This window comes from Lynx canadensis, chromosome A2 (assembly GCF_007474595.2).
Source record: "Lynx canadensis isolate LIC74 chromosome A2, mLynCan4.pri.v2, whole genome shotgun sequence".
Classification (NCBI taxonomy): Eukaryota; Metazoa; Chordata; class Mammalia; order Carnivora; family Felidae; genus Lynx; species Lynx canadensis.
In genome coordinates this window covers 18,405,857-18,421,412 of record NC_044304.2, presented here as the reverse complement: position 1 = coordinate 18,421,412, position 15,556 = coordinate 18,405,857, and the positions used below count along the sequence as shown (strand labels likewise).

At 43.7% G+C, this 15,556-nt stretch overlaps 1 protein-coding gene across 5 annotated transcripts in view; it reads right to left on the bottom strand.

Moving 5' to 3' along the window:
* Nucleotides 1–15,556, bottom strand: part of DAG1 (dystroglycan 1) — a 69,769-nt gene that overhangs the window by 25,754 nt on the left and 28,459 nt on the right. Inside the window, exon 1 of one of the 5 annotated variants that reach the window (XM_030306761.1) lies at nucleotides 7,877–7,895. The exons of the other annotated variants lie outside the window; for them this stretch is intronic. The gene's annotated coding sequence lies outside the window, so the exon portion shown is untranslated. Of the gene's footprint in view, nucleotides 1–7,876; nucleotides 7,896–15,556 lie in introns of those variants that run through there. 5 annotated transcript variants of the gene reach the window in all.

The window sequence follows — 15,556 nt, the reverse complement described above, 5'->3', positions numbered from 1 at the left end:
TCATTATAAGAGAGAGGCAGATCAAGACTATACACACCACAGAGGGAGAAGGAGATGTGAAAATTGAGGAAGAGAATATTGGAGTGATGTGGCCACAAGCCAAGGAATACCAGCAGCTACCAGAAAATAGAATAGACAAGGAATAAACTCATCTCCAGAGTCCGCAGACAGAGCACAGCCCTTGCCAACTCCTTGATTTTGGACTTCTGGTCTCCAGAGTTGTGAGAAAATAAATGTATATTACCTAAGCCACTAAGGTTGTGGTAATTGTTTACAGTAGCCCTAGGAAACTAATTTAAGGTTTAATGAAATCCCTATCAAAATTCTAGAAAGAAATTTTGTAGACATAGACAAGACTATTCTCAAATTTATATGGAGAGGCAAAGGAGCTATAACAGCCAAAAATAATTTTGAAAAAGAAAAAAGAATTATTCTACCTAGTATCAAAACTTAGCTAGTTACAAAAATCAAGACTGCTATTAGTGGGGGGACTAACATAAATCAATGGAACAGAATTGAGAACCCAGAAATAGATTATTTTTTTATTTATTTTTTTATTTTAGATTGAGAGAGAAAGAGAGAGAATCCCAAGCAGACTCCATGCTCAGCACAGAGGCCGATGTGGGGCTCAATCCCACCACCCTGGGATCTTGACCTGAGTTGAAATCAAGAGTTGGATGCTCAACTGAGCCACCCAGGTGCCCCTCAACTGATTTTTGACAAAGATACAAAAGCAATTCAATGGGGGAAAACAGCTTTTTCAACCAATAGCACAATCCAGATGTCTGTCCTTCAATGGATGAATGGTTAAACAAGCTATGGCATATCCATATCATGGAATACTGAAGAACAATAAAAAAGGAATGAGCTATTGATTGATACACTCGACAACTTGGATGAATCTCAAGGGAATACATACTATATTTTTATACATACATTACATATACATATTATATACATTATATTTTTATAATATTTTTTTCCCCACCACGACCCCTATAATGTTCTTGAAGTGACAAAATTATAGAAATGGAGAACAGATTAGTGATTGCAGGGGTTTAAGAGGTGCTCAGGGCATGAAGGAAATAGGTATAGCTATAAAAGGGCCAAGTGAGGGATCCTGTGGTAATGAACACATTCTGTATGCTGATGTATTAATGTCAGTATCCTGGTTGTAATGTTGTACTATAGTTTTGCAAGAGGTTACCACGGGGGGAAGCTAGGTATAAAGCATACATAGGATCTCTGTATTATTTAACAACTGCCATGTAAATCCATAATTATCTCAAAAACTTTTTTTAATCTTAAAAAAAAAAAATTAGAATTTGAATTTTAGGGGTGCCTGGGTGGGTCAGTCAGTAATGTGTCTGACTCTTGGTTTCAGCTCAGGTCATGATTTCATGGTTCGTGATTTCGAACCCCACATCAGGCTGGGCCTGGGATTCTCTTTCTCTCTCTCTGCCCTTTCTCTCTCAATAAGTAAGTAAACTTAAAAAAAAATTTTTAGGGGCGCCTGGGTGGCGCAGTCGGTTAAGCGTCCGACTTCAGCCAGGTCACGATCTCGCGGTCCGTGAGTTCGAGCCCCGCGTCAGGCTCTGGGCTGATGGCTCAGAGCCTGGAGCCTGTTTCCGATTCTGTGTCTCCCTCTCTCTCTGCCCCTCCCCCATTCGTGCTCTGTCTCTCTCTGTCCCAAAAATAAATAAACGTTGAAAAAAAATTTTTTTTAAAGAAAGAACCAAAAGTTAGAACATTAAAAAAAAAAATTTGAATTTTAAATTTCTATACAGTAAAGGACATCATAAAGAAAGTTAGAAGGACCAACCCCAGCCTGGGAGAGAGCTTTTCCAATGCATATGATGGCTAAAGGATCTCCATCAAAATACATCAAGTGCCCTAAAACAATAAAAATTGGTTGAAGGCAAAAGAAGTAAACTCACAGAAAAAACCTAAATAGCAGTCAACATACAAAAAGATGGTTCAACCTCACTAATAATCAGGGGGGGAAAAATTAAAGCAACATGAAAAAACATTCCATGCCAATGCGAATGGGTGAAAATGTTCAAATGTTGTATCATGGAGGGGATGAAACAGAGAACACACCACACAGCTGGGCCCTTCCACTCCTAGACACACACCCTGAGGAATATACAGGCAGAGATACATGTATGCACACATACATACAGAGACAGAGTGAACACTGAAATGCTAGAAACAATGCCAACGTCCATCAACTGAGAAAGCATCAACAGGCACTTCATGCCATGGGAACTCAGTAGGACAATTAAAATGAACTAAAATTTAAGAAACAAAATTGATAAACCTCAAAAAATGTTTAGCAGAAAATGCCCATTGCATAAAGATGTAAATACTATTTATGCAAATGTTTATATATAGTTTATACATTCATATGTTTGTAATAAATAAAATCATGCACATGATCTTCAGGGCCAAGTTCAGAATCATGGTCACTCTAGAAAGAGAGGGCTAAGGGAAAAGGAGGGATTTACAAGGGTCTCCAAATTGATAACTGCTTTCCTTCCTAAAATAGGACCTTACAAAAAATACAACAAAGGGACACATGGGTGGCTCAGTCAGTCAAGCACCCGACTTCGGCTCAGGTCATGATCATGATCAGTTCATGAATTTGAGCGAGCCTGCTTTGGATCCTCAGTCTCTCTCTCTGCCCCTCCCCCACTTGCGCACATTCTCTCTCTCTCAAAAATAAACATTAAAAAAAATACAATAGAACATTAAGGTATAAAAAAAAAGCTCAGTGGCAGATATATTCAGGTTATGTGTAATGTTGATCTACGTTCTCTGCTAAGGACTTGAAAACATGTGAAGGTAAAGGTCTTGGCTCTTACCATCATTTCAAACTAATAAAAATTCTAAAACAGTAGAGCAGCACTACAAGAGAGCAGCAAACAACAGAGCAAACAATAGAGCAGCACTCCTGCTCCATTTCACCTCTCTGTGTCTTCTTCACCACCTTCTCAGGACTGAAAAGCCCTGTCCTCATTCATGTGTCTGGCATATTCTGAACAGCATCCAGATTGCAGCCCCTGGGGCTACTGCCCTGTCCCAACCTCATCACTGTCCACCTCTACCTCCCGGTGTACATGTCACTCAGGTTTACATATTCCTAGTTTCTAAGACAGCACTTGTTTCCTCAAGGCTCAGAAAAACACATAGAGCTGCTCTGCAAAGGTATGAAAAAGGATTTGAAATTCACCTACCTTAGAAAATTAATGAAGATGTTTTATCATTTGGCATGATCCCACACTCTCATCAGTGCTAGCTAAATAACAGATATAACACTGTCCTCCTTCCTGTTTCCACTACCTTGTTCTATCCCAAGGCCACAGGTGACCAGGCAGCTCTCATGGGATTTCAGACCCATTCCTCAATAGGGATTTCTCCTCCCAGCCACCACTAGATTGGTGGGTCACTTTTGCCCATTATAGACTTACCAACAGTGTTAAGTGCCACACTTCTTCAAGGGAACACCAAATGACCAGGGACTTAGAAGCTGGGGCCCTGTGGGCATCGGCTCCAAAAACCACTTAACTCCCAGTGACTGCTGCAGGGTCCTCTACCAGGAAAGGCAAAGAAGGAACCACTCTTGACTCCTCGATACCCAGGTTCACCGTACTCTGGGTAGAGGTCTTCTACTCAGATCCCTATCAAGTGCCCCAAGTTAAAGGTTTGTCTTTGAACTCTTTTCTGTGTTTTTGTGTCTCCCAGTTTCTTAACAGTCTGTGCCTTCATACCCCTTTTATAGCTTAGTTTATCACTTAACTTTTAAAAATGTCTGTCTTTTGTTTCATACTATTTTATTTTTTAATGTTTATTTTTGAGAGAAAGAGACAGAGTGTGAGTGGGGAAGGGGCAGACAGAGAGGGACACAGAATCCGAAGCAGGCTCCAGACTCTGAGCTGTCATCACAGAGCCCGACACGGGGCTCGATCCCACAGGCTGAGAGATCATGACCTGAGCTGAAGTCAGATGCCCAACCAACTAAGCCATCCAGGAGTCCCTGTTTTGTACTATTTTAAATTGTAATTTTGGAGTTTATTGTTGCATACTGCTTCTCTTAATGGCCTTTCCTTTATTACACATTTTAATTCTTATTGAGTAAATGGCTCAGCTTGACCAACACCCTACAAGACTGTAAGATGTGGAGGGGCAGGGACACATTTGTCACAGTCACTGACCCATGCTAATCACACATAGTTCCAGATACACACCTAATGAATGAATGGGGAGGCTACAAGAATGGTTTTTTTTAGCTTCTTCCTATCTCTTTACTCTTTAATTTACTTATTTGTCTACTTCTTAGACCCAGTTGATCTTTTACTTTCCTAATCGGATTCTCCCTTTAAAAATTCTCAGCTTATTTGAAAACAGCAACAGAACGAGACACACCCTGTCCTACCCGGAACATAAGCTCAGTCTGCTATCTGCGGACACATGATGATGTGAAGTATCTGTTTCATGGGTATGACTAAGTGCCTCTGCATTTAGCAAGCAGACGATGTCCAGGGCACAACTCCAAAGGCTGTATGTTGGTTTTCCATGATCTAGGGAGAAAAGATCTTTTTCAAACTTGGCAAAAAGCAACCTTGTGTCTTTCTGATGCTGGATTCCTATAAGCAAGGGTCACATCTCCCCGTGCTAGGAACTTGGCAGGCTGCATTCAAACACCCAAACTAGGACATCCCACTGGAAGGTCTTTACATAGTCTCTTACTCACACACTTGGTCATTCAGAGATGGAGGCACTCCAGAGATCCTCCTCTTCATTTTTTTCAGGGAACAAGGCCCAAAGAGAGGTAACATTCAACCATGGTCACTCACACAGAGCCTGTGGCCAAAATATGGAGAAGGTGCTCTGGAACCAGAGAAAGACTACAGACAGAATCACCCAGTGTTCCTGACACAGCCACTCATTTTAATACTGCATACATGCACTCACATTATATCCTCTAGAACACAGGAAGTGCTCAGGGAAGCCCAAGAATATGTATGTCTCAGCTGAACTCACAACCTTCTGGCTAACAGAAGCTGCCCAAGATCTCCTACCAAAAAATGGGTAGTGGGTATGGGTAACTCATTCCTCTGTACCAGTACCCAGTGCAGTGTCTGCCACTAAGTCTGAGCTCAGTGCTGCCCTTGACCCCAGTGAAATACAACTCTGTGAAGAGGGACCTTCCCAGAGCTTAGTGGAAGCCCCTGCTCTCTGAACACATGCTCAACAGTCGTAACATACAGTGTGAAAAATGGGCATAGCTGCCAGGCAGTTCCATCCCTTAGTCCCAGACAATTCACCCTAGGGAGCAGAAAAACCTTAAAAGTGTTATAACCTGCAAAGCCTGGACACAGCATAGCCCTTTGGGACACTGCTATCCCAGAGCAGCCAATGAGTCTGCCCTCTCCCTCTTCTCTTGGCAAAGGCCTATCCTCCTGCCCACTAGCACCAGGGAAGAGAGCCCTATGGTACCCTAGGTACCTATCACACCCCTCCCTGGGCCAGGTGAACATTCAGCACCAAACAGCACCACAGAGCTTGTTATGGGGTAGATGAAGAATATCTGATCAGGGGACCTCCACCAGGCTCCTGGGGCATGGGTCCCCAACAGTGAAAGGACAGGCTGAGGTAGGAAGCCCAGGGGGCCCCAGACCCTGCGACCCATTTCAGATAAGTGCCCTCACTCAGAGGAACCAAATCTAGTTGGGGTTGGAGCTGGTAATCCTCTGCATCTGCCAATGGCCACACCAACACTTCCTTTCTCCAACCATGACCTTGGGGACTCTCCAGTGATGCGCAGAAATAAAAAGTCAAGTTTTCAGCAATGCCTAAGAGGTGGTATCTTTTGTATACCAAAATACATAATATCTGCCCTGGAGCCAGGTGTATTTCAAGTTTACCAAATCAATCAGCAGGAACACAACTAGGGAATCAAAAGCATTATACAGTGACAGGTGAGGACCCCAAGCTTCCAAGGACCGAGTTTAGCAGGAAAGAATCCTTCTTTTCTGTCACTGATACTAACCCCTATCTATATATGACTAAAGCATATGCCTTGTGTGAGGGTGGGACAGGGAAGGACATACATCCATGAGGAACAAGCTCTTATGACCCTACTCTGTCCAGACAGTCTTGGTCCCTGGAAACTAGAATATTCCAATGGAAGCCCGGCTCCAGGAAAGAAGCAACTCTCTTCTGCTCAGGCTGCCTCCCCAGAGCTAATGAATGTCCCATGCACACAGGAAGCTCAGTCAGTAAATGCTTTCCACTCAGTAAACACGAGGAACAAATGCGTATGTGGCACCAACTCAATTCATAGTAAACTTAAATGTTTCCTCATATGCAGAAAAGCCCACAGAGAATGAAACTAAGATATCTTAACTAAAATTCTGAAAGAACAGCTCCCTAGTAGTTTCTGCTCTCGAAGAATGAAGGAAAAGTTGTGAGATTCAACCCATTATTAACCACACAAGATGAGTCTGATGCAGAAGCAGCCCACCCCACCACTCCCAGGAACCACCACTCTCAAATAGCTAGGTTACCTAAAAATAGTACTTAAACTCTCAAACTGCTTCTTTTCACCATAGTAATTAAAACATTTAAGGAGGGGTGCCTGGGTGCCTTAGTCGGTTGAGCATCCGACTCTTGATTTCGGCTCAGGTCATGATCCCAGGGTTGTGGGACCGAGCCCCACAATGCGCTCTGCACTGAGCATGAGGCCTGCTTAAGATTCTCTCAGGGTGCCTGGATGGCTCAGTCAGTTAAGCATGACTCAGGTCATGATCTTGTGGTTCACAGGTTTGAGCCCCCCACGTCAGGCTCTCTGCTGTCAGCGTGGAGCCTGCTTCAGATTTTCTGTACCCCTCTCTCTCAGCCCCACCCCCATGGTTTCTCTCTCTCAAAATGAATAAACTTAAAAAAAAAATTCTCTCTCTCTCTCTCTGCCCCTATCCTCCGCTCACACACTCTCCCAAATAAATAAATAAATAAATAAATAAATAAATAAATAAATAAATAATTTAAGGAAAATGAGACTTTCTTTTTAAACCAAACTGAGATAATAAAGTTCAAATGGTTTTGAAAAAGTCAAAAGCAAAAACCTAACTGAAACAACCACTTTAGGGTTCAGACACTCAGAAATTAAAATGTCAAATGTCAGTCTAACGTTAATATAAAAATTCTACAGGGTTAACTAGTTTAAAACTGCTCAAACTGAGGGGTGCCTGGGTGGCTCAGTCGGTTAAGCATCTGACTTCAGCTCAGGTCATGATCTCACGGTTAATGGGTTCGAGCTCTGCGTTGGGCTCTGTGCTGACAGCTGGGAGCCTGGAGCCTGATTTGGATTCTGTGTCTCCTTCTTCCTCTACCCCTCCCCCACTCGTGCTCTGTCTCTGTCTCTGTCTCTGTCTCTCTCTCTCAAAATAAACATTAAAAAAAAAAATTTTTTTTTAACTGCTCTGATGGCCAACAGGATGCACTCCACACAGTGGAAAGCAATAGTGTGAAGTAATTGTTTATTTGGGATCCAAATACCAAAGACGGGCAGCTTTCTCTGCTTTCAGTTAAAAATGGGCCTTTTTCACTCCTTGGCACCAGATGAAGAAGGTGTTGAACCAAGTCAGAAGATTCAAGGTGTCACCTCAAAAGCACTGACAGCTCCAGAAGCAGATGAGGACTCCTAACATGAGGCAAGTTCCTGACTGACTTGTGCACTGCGGGAATATCACTAGAGGTATGGGGGCAGCCCCAGAGAGACACCATCAAGGAGCTGGAGAACCCACCAAAGGAGTCTAGGGTTACACACACAGCAAGAGACTTAAAGTAAAAATATGTGGGAGAAAAAACTTACCATCTCTGAAAGGCAAACACTATACAATCATCTATCAGAAAAGCTGCTTCGACACTGTTCTCACTTGGAAAACTCTTGCAAATTCTCACTTATCACAGATACCAAAAGTAGAGGGAGGTACAGGAAGGGCAATGGTTTCTGCTGATGGTGGTTTGGTTTTTTCAACAAAGGCAGGAAGGAAGCAAAGGTTTAATACCTGGGTACAAACTCACTCAGGTACAAACATGTCCTAGAGGAAGAGAAGAAGGACAAGGTTCAAAAATCCAGGGCTGCAGGCCATTTTCCACCGGACTGTGGTTTTTCATCTGGGTCAATTTTTCACATCTTCTGTGACAAAACTCACTGAGAAAACCGTTCATTCTACACTCTACTGACCTCAGTATGCCACTTGCTGTTAAACATTACTCACCATTGAACTTCACACTCAACAATGGTTAAGATGGTAAATCCTGTTAGATGTTTTTTATCACAATTAAAAAATACTTTAATGGGGCACCTGGGTGGCTCGGTCAGTTAAGCATCTGACTATTGATGTCGGCTCAGGTCATGATCTCATCATTTGTGGGATCAAGCCCCGCAATGGACTGCATGCTGAAAGCACAACAGAGCCTGCTGGAGAGTCTCTTTCTCCCTCTCTCTACCCCTCCCCTGCTTGCATGTGTGCGTGCATGCTCTCTCTCTCAAAATAAATAAATAAACTTAAAAAAAAAAAAAGGCTTTAATGGGTCAGATGGTAAATTTTATGTATTTTTACCACAATTATAATCTTTTTTTAAAAAAACACATTATTCAGAGTCATACTAATTAGACTTCAGAAAAAACACTTATAAGGCTTAGGTCCCGTCTTAATCATTGATGCCCAGGTAGGGCACGGAAGACAGAAAAGGGTAAACTGATGGGGCGCCTGGATGGCTCTGTCAGTTGAGCGTCCGACTGCAGCTCAGGTCATGGCCTCGCAGTTTGTGAGTTTGAGCCCCACGTCGGGCTCTGTGCTGACAGCTCAGAGCCTGAAGCCTGCTTCAGATTCTGTGTCTCCCTCTTTCTGCCCCTCCCCAACTCATGCTCTGTCTCTCTCTCAAAAATAATAAGTAAATGTTTAAAAATTTTTTTAAAAAAAGAAAAGGGTAAACTGAGCCCAAAAACAAGGATCATCTGGCTGCAGCAGCTGGACTGGGAAGTAGAGAGTAAATGTGAGAGGAGGGCAGCCAGACTCAGCAATATCCAAGTGAGAATGAATTACCACATCCGCATACCCATGTGGCATCCAAGAACCCAATTAAAGCAAATTACAATTATCTCAAGACAGCCCAACAATAATTACACTTCAGTGCATATTTACCGACTACCTACCCTGGGCTAGGTGTGAAGCTTCATTTGCTATGCATGCAGCCTTCCCAAATTTCATAGAAAAATATTCAATTAAGCTTTACATATATTACTAAGTCATAAAACACAAGAGCTAATAAAATTAAGTACTTATGTATTATAAATAGGCAAATTTACAAACACCAAGTAAGTGCTTACTGGAAACTAAAAAGTTTCCTTCTGTCTCCCCAAACTTCCCCTGGCTATCCAAACCCCTCCCCATCTCAGCACAAAGGTAGAGTGGAACTGTGCTGGGAGGGCAGCTGGTCAATGTCTGTCCAGGTCAAAGCTGGATGCCGAGGGCTGCCCAGAGAGCAAAAGAGTCAGAAGGGGTCCACTGCTGGGGTCTCGGCAGCACGTCCTCTGCTGCCCTCTCTCACAGTAGATGCCTAGCACCAAGCAGGCACTCTGGCAGACATCAGAGCACAGGGAAATGGTTTCCATTAAATCCCTGAAATGACTCACAAAAGCAGTCATCACCTGATTTCACACTTCGAAGTTAAAAACTGAGTTTTCTGATTTTTTTCCCATTATATAAGATTACAAATAAGTGCCATAGCTCACAACTAATATGCTAATCTGACTTCATGAATTAAGTTGAGAGAAAGTATGCCTTCTGACCTCACTGGCTAATCAAACTCCAAAAGAGAGGAGTGAGATGAAATACCAGAGTGGTCCCAGCCATCCCCAGCTCCCTACTCAGATCCCTCCTTACCACAGCCCTTGGCCCTGCCAACAGCCTCCTCACAATACAGGTGCCTAAGAGGGGTGTCCTCGCCCTGGTGAACAGGAGTTCTTGCACCCTTCCTGTAAGGTTGCCATTGCACCAAGTGTTTAGGCAAATACTTCAAACTTCAGTGTTTAAAGTTGTGACCTGCTTTGGCTACATTCTTGTTTGGGGCCACATTCTTAAGGCTCAACCATCAAGAATATTTCAACCATGCCAGAAACTGCCAGACCAACAAATCTTGTTTATAAAAGGACAAGACACAACTAGCACCCACTCCATTTGCTCAGGCTTTTTTGCTAGCTGGATTCCTTCCCTCCCACATACGGCTCTAATTGGCTTTTCTACCCACCTCGCCTTACAACAGCTACAAAATCTAAATCATTACAAACTTCACTGGTAGGCTTTAGAGGTGTGCTTCTGAAGGCTATAGGAAAACGGCCAAAAGATGGCCTTGCAGACTCTTGGAACCCCTCCTCTGCAAAGCCACGGCTACTCTCCCATCAGGCAGTGAGGCAAGGACAATGCCGAGCAGGACAGGGACGCCTGACACACTGACCTCGCAATCAGGCTTGCCTAGAGGGGCACCAGCTCCCAGTAAACTGGTGAAGGCAAAACTGGGCCAGGCCTTGTGAGCACCTGCATTGCTAGTGTCTCCCAGAAGAGGATGCTTGGGTTGCTCCTCAAGGAGATTCAGAGAATCTAAATCTCCTTTCTCCTTAGACTTAGAGAAATGTGTCTAGTTCAGGCACCTCCACACCAGGTATGATGGAGAAAACCTGTTACTCCCAAGTGCTTGCCTCTTCCTCCGAGCTCCAGGTGATCCCCAGCTGGCATCTGTCACATTGAATTTATACCCAGGCTAGCACAATTAAAGAAATCCTTGAAGATGCCCTTGTCCTCACCTCCCGAGGTCTCTACCTCCTCTTTTTACAGACTCTGATCATTCCCTTAGCACAAAGGCAAAAGTGCACTTTCACTCAGTAGTCATTATTTGAAAATTAATTCCTGTATTTTAGAACCTAAGGATTAAAAATTGAAAGCAAAAAGGGATAAGGTAAGGACAAATGCCAGAGATCTCCACCTTATCACAAAAATGCAACTATAATTTACATATCCCCAAGGACTGGGGAGAAAGTGGCAACTACAAAGCACTTTTCAGTGGAGGCCAGAATCTCCTGATGTATGAAAGGTGCTTTCTTCTTTCAGAGTTGGGATCTCCTTAATTTCCAAACTGGGCCATTATCAGGCACAGATGGATTCCTACAGCTCTGGAAGACAGAGATCCCACCAGCCCCAGCTTAATTTTTCAGATGTTTTACCTTTATTTCCCATGAATCTTCAACTGGCTTCACTTCTAAAGTGAACATATACAGGGGTGCCTGGCTGGCTCAGATGGAAAAGCATGAGACTCTCAATCTTGGGGTCGTGAGTTGGAGGCCCCATGTTGGGCACAGAAATGACTGACTGACCGACTGACTGACTGACTAAATAAATAAATAAATAGGGATGTCTGGGTGGCTCATGGCTCAGTCAGTTAAGCATCCAACTCTTGATCTCGGCTCGGGTCATGATCTCTCAGCTTGCTGAGTTCCAGCCCCCTGTTGGGCTCTCTCTCTCTGCCCCTCCCATGCTCACGCTCTCTCTCCCAAAATAAATAAACTTAATAAATAAATAAATATTTATAAAGTGAGCGCACAGGCACCCTACCCTTCCCAGGCTCTATGTAGTTATCCGGACTAGGAACTGACTACTTAAAAGGCCTCATTTGTAAGCAGAAAATTTATCTTCTATCTTCTCGTTGTACACCAGGCCAATGAATCTTAAATCAAAAGTTCTGTGGTCTTAAGAATAGACCTAATTGGGGCGCCTGGGTGGCTCAGTCAGCTAAGCGTCCGACTTCAGCTCAGGTCACGATCTCGCAGTTCATGGGTTCGAGCCCCGCATTGGGCTCTGTGCTGACGGCTCAGAGCTTGGAGCCTGTTTCAGATTCTGTGTCTCCCTCTCTCTCTGACCCACCCCGTTCATGCTCTATCTCTCTCTGTGTCAAAAATAAATAAACGTTAAAAAAAAAAAAAAAAGAATAGACCTAATTAAGAGTCAGGAACCTCCTCTTTGTATTTGTTTCATGCAGGGATCAAAAGGACACTGTCAAGGATTTCATGGCAACATAGCCCCACTACCTGGCTGGCCCTTCAAAGAGCCCTATGGGAACAGCCACTGCCCTACATACTCAGAATTTGCTTTGTCAGGAGAAAAAAACAAAACAAAAAACAAAAACAAAACAAACAAACAAAAAACACCTGCTTGGTCAGTAAGAGGAAAGACCAGGAAGGGTCACAGGCAAGAGAGTATGAGTAAACTAGACAGAGCTGTGATGCTATCTTCTCAGACTAAGCTGCCCTGCAAAGCTTGACTGTTTTTGGAGGGACAGGATTTGTCCCTCCACCTAGTTATCCCTTGATAAGATTTCTATATGGGGGAGTAGGAGATGCAGAGACAAAACAGTCAAAGCAGCAACCACAGGGAATAGTGAGAGTACCCTCCACACCCCTGCCAACCTGTTTATCCTGAGGCAGTAAGACCAGCTGGCCTTGAGACATTTCTTACCTGGTTGAGAAAAAGACCACAAAAACCTTAGCCCGCTCTCGCTCTCTCTCTCTCTCTCTCTCTCTCTCTCTCTCTCGCTCTCGCTCTCTCTCTGTCAATCCCTCTGCAGGAACCCTCTGGATCTCGCTGACTGTTACAAACCCAAGTAAATGTCCCACCCATCAACCTGCCCTTAGAACTGGAGAGGGAGCAAACAGAATGCCACAGGTTCCTTAGAGATGATTTTCACCCCAAGGGAGAGAGCAGCCCTCCAGTCCTCTGATAGCCTTAGATCATTAACTGCTATGTTCAACAAATGCTTACAGGAAAATCTACATTTCTTTGGGACAAAGAACTAAAAATATAGCAAATTCACCAGTTACATTTATTTATCTAGAGAGCTAGAGTTCTGTCTTTGTTTTATTTTTTTTTTATAATAAAGCTCTCACAATCCACAGACACCTTGAAAAGCCACTCAAGCTCTCTACATGCACAAAGGCTAAGACACAGGAAGTCACACAGCATGCTCTTGACACCAAAGTTTCCACCTCTCAAACTCCAGGGGTTGGTAAAGCTGCAAATCAGAGCAGCAGCTTCTGGGACGGTCCACCCTATAAAGTAAACAACTATGGGTAATTCGCAGAAGGCTAATTTAATGTCTGCAAATCCATTTTTTAGATTACTTGTAATGCATCCAGGGATCTTGGCTATCATTTGCTTTTATAGACTACTAAGTATTGAATTTGTCACTGACATGGGGCCAAGGAAGTGACAAGGTTCAACCTCCACGACTCAATGAGCATCTCACACAGGACCAGTGTGCACCTGTCTGGTACTGTTACTTTCCCGTGACGCATGCCTTGCTAGAGGACTCCACAGCACTGAGTGCAGCACCTGGGGTACCAAGGCCTGCAAATGGTCAGTGTGCAGCACTTATAAGCCTGGACACAGCAGGCTTTGGTTGAGTTTTTAGTTTTTTGTTTGTATTATAGATTTAATTTTAAGTAATCTCTATACCCAACGTGGGGTTTGAACTCACAACCCTGAAATCAGGAGTCACACACTCCTCTGACTGAGCCAATCAGGTACCCCCCCCTCTTTTTTATAAGTACGCTCCACACCCAATATGGAGCCCAACGCAGGGCCTGAACTCACAACTCTGAGATCAATACCTGAGCTGAGATTGAGTCGGACACTTCAACAACTGTGCCACCCAGGCACCCCTGGACACAGTAGGCTTTAAAAAAATCATTTCCAAAACATTCTTAGGAGAGTGAACATGTTCTAACTTCATCTACACCTCAACAGGAAAGCAGTGGTCCTGCCCAACAGAACCTGTCCTCTGGGTATTGGGACAGGCAAGAGACCAGTAACTATCAGAGGTCTCAATACTCCAGAGAGTAGAACCACAGTGGGTGCAATGGAGCAACAGCAAATTTTTTGGCCAAACAGGGTTTTTTTTAACTTTTTAATAAATCTAAGTCTGTCTCAGAAACCTTGTTTTTAGGCAAATACAGAATGAAATAACACCAACAACAATCAACAGCATGGACGGATACAATTTGGGCAAATGGCAAATTGAATAATGATACTTGGTATTTGTTTTGCTCTCTAGATGAAAGACAACTGGATAAATATCACAGAAACAATACTGTTTGCTTCTGCAGTAATTACTTTTCCTTCTCCATAAGCACCTTGCTCTAATAAGAAAATACATGATACGAATTGTAGGTTCTTGATCATTTTTATTCAACAAATTTTGACCACCTACTTAGTATCAGATACTGTCCTACCTTCCCCCATCTGCTCTTTAATTCCAACTCCATTCCATTTGTGTTTCAATCTCTCCATAAATGAAGAACAATATAAAATGTAAATGCTTGCTTTTACTTAGAAGATTAAAGTCTCAAGAAAAAGTTATATGAGCCTCTCTTTTTTCCCAATAAACACTTGTCCCACTAGACTGAGTGTCCACTGGGGGCCAGAGCAGGGCCTAATTTACCTGGGTCCTGAGCTCAGACTGGTTCAGTGGGAAACAAACAGCAAAGCCTGGCCAGGGTGGAGGAAAATGTAGGTCAGCACCAATCAAGGAAAGCCAAGGCCTCAGAGTATGGCCTCTATTTCCTAGACCACTCTCAGTCCTTCCAAGAAACCGGGAAGGACAGGGACAGGAGGATCCAGGCAGACACTTGCTTTTCGCTTGGCGTTCCCTGGGAGATGGGCTCACTGTTACCATCCAATGATGTGAGTCAAGACCAAGCCTTCCAGTCAAGTTCAAAAATAGGTCAAAGACCTGAAAGAGTTTGCACTAGATCCTACCTCCTTCCCACCTTCTGGGTCCCTCCTGCCTCACTTGTCATCTCTTCACGCTCCCCGCCACTGGCTTTGGCTAATGCCTTGTCCAAGATTCCTGGTTCATACCTGACCTCTGGTCCTCTGCTCTGGGCTCCCCTCCTCCACAAGCCAGGACACTGCATCACTGCCCAGTGCTGAGATGTCTACCGAACCTTCTGGTTCTCTCGTTATCTTCAGGACTGAGCTCCAAGTCGTCTTCTCCCAAGGACTGCTCTTCTTTCACCTCCCCAGGAGTGCTTTTCCTCCTATCCAAGCATGTCCAATCTCTGCCACTCATTTAATGATGAGTACACTCCACAGCACATGCTCCTGAACACAGAGCCACAGGCGTTCTGACAGCACAAGTGTGCTCCACTTAACCTGGACCGCTTACACCCATGGCATGCCACCCAACCCTTCAATGAGACAGGTGTTCAACAAATACAAATCAATTTTACCTCAAATGTGGCATTACACCAAAGTTCATTCTTTCCCTTTGCTTTACCACTTCAAAAATAGCTGGACATTTCCAGTGTCAAGCATAAGACTTATTCAGGAAGAAGGGAGAAGACATCCCTTTTTGATGCACTGGCCACCCAAGGCCAACTGAAGCTGGCTTCCTCAGTGACCATCTTCCTCAGATGAGCTTTAGTACATCTAACAGG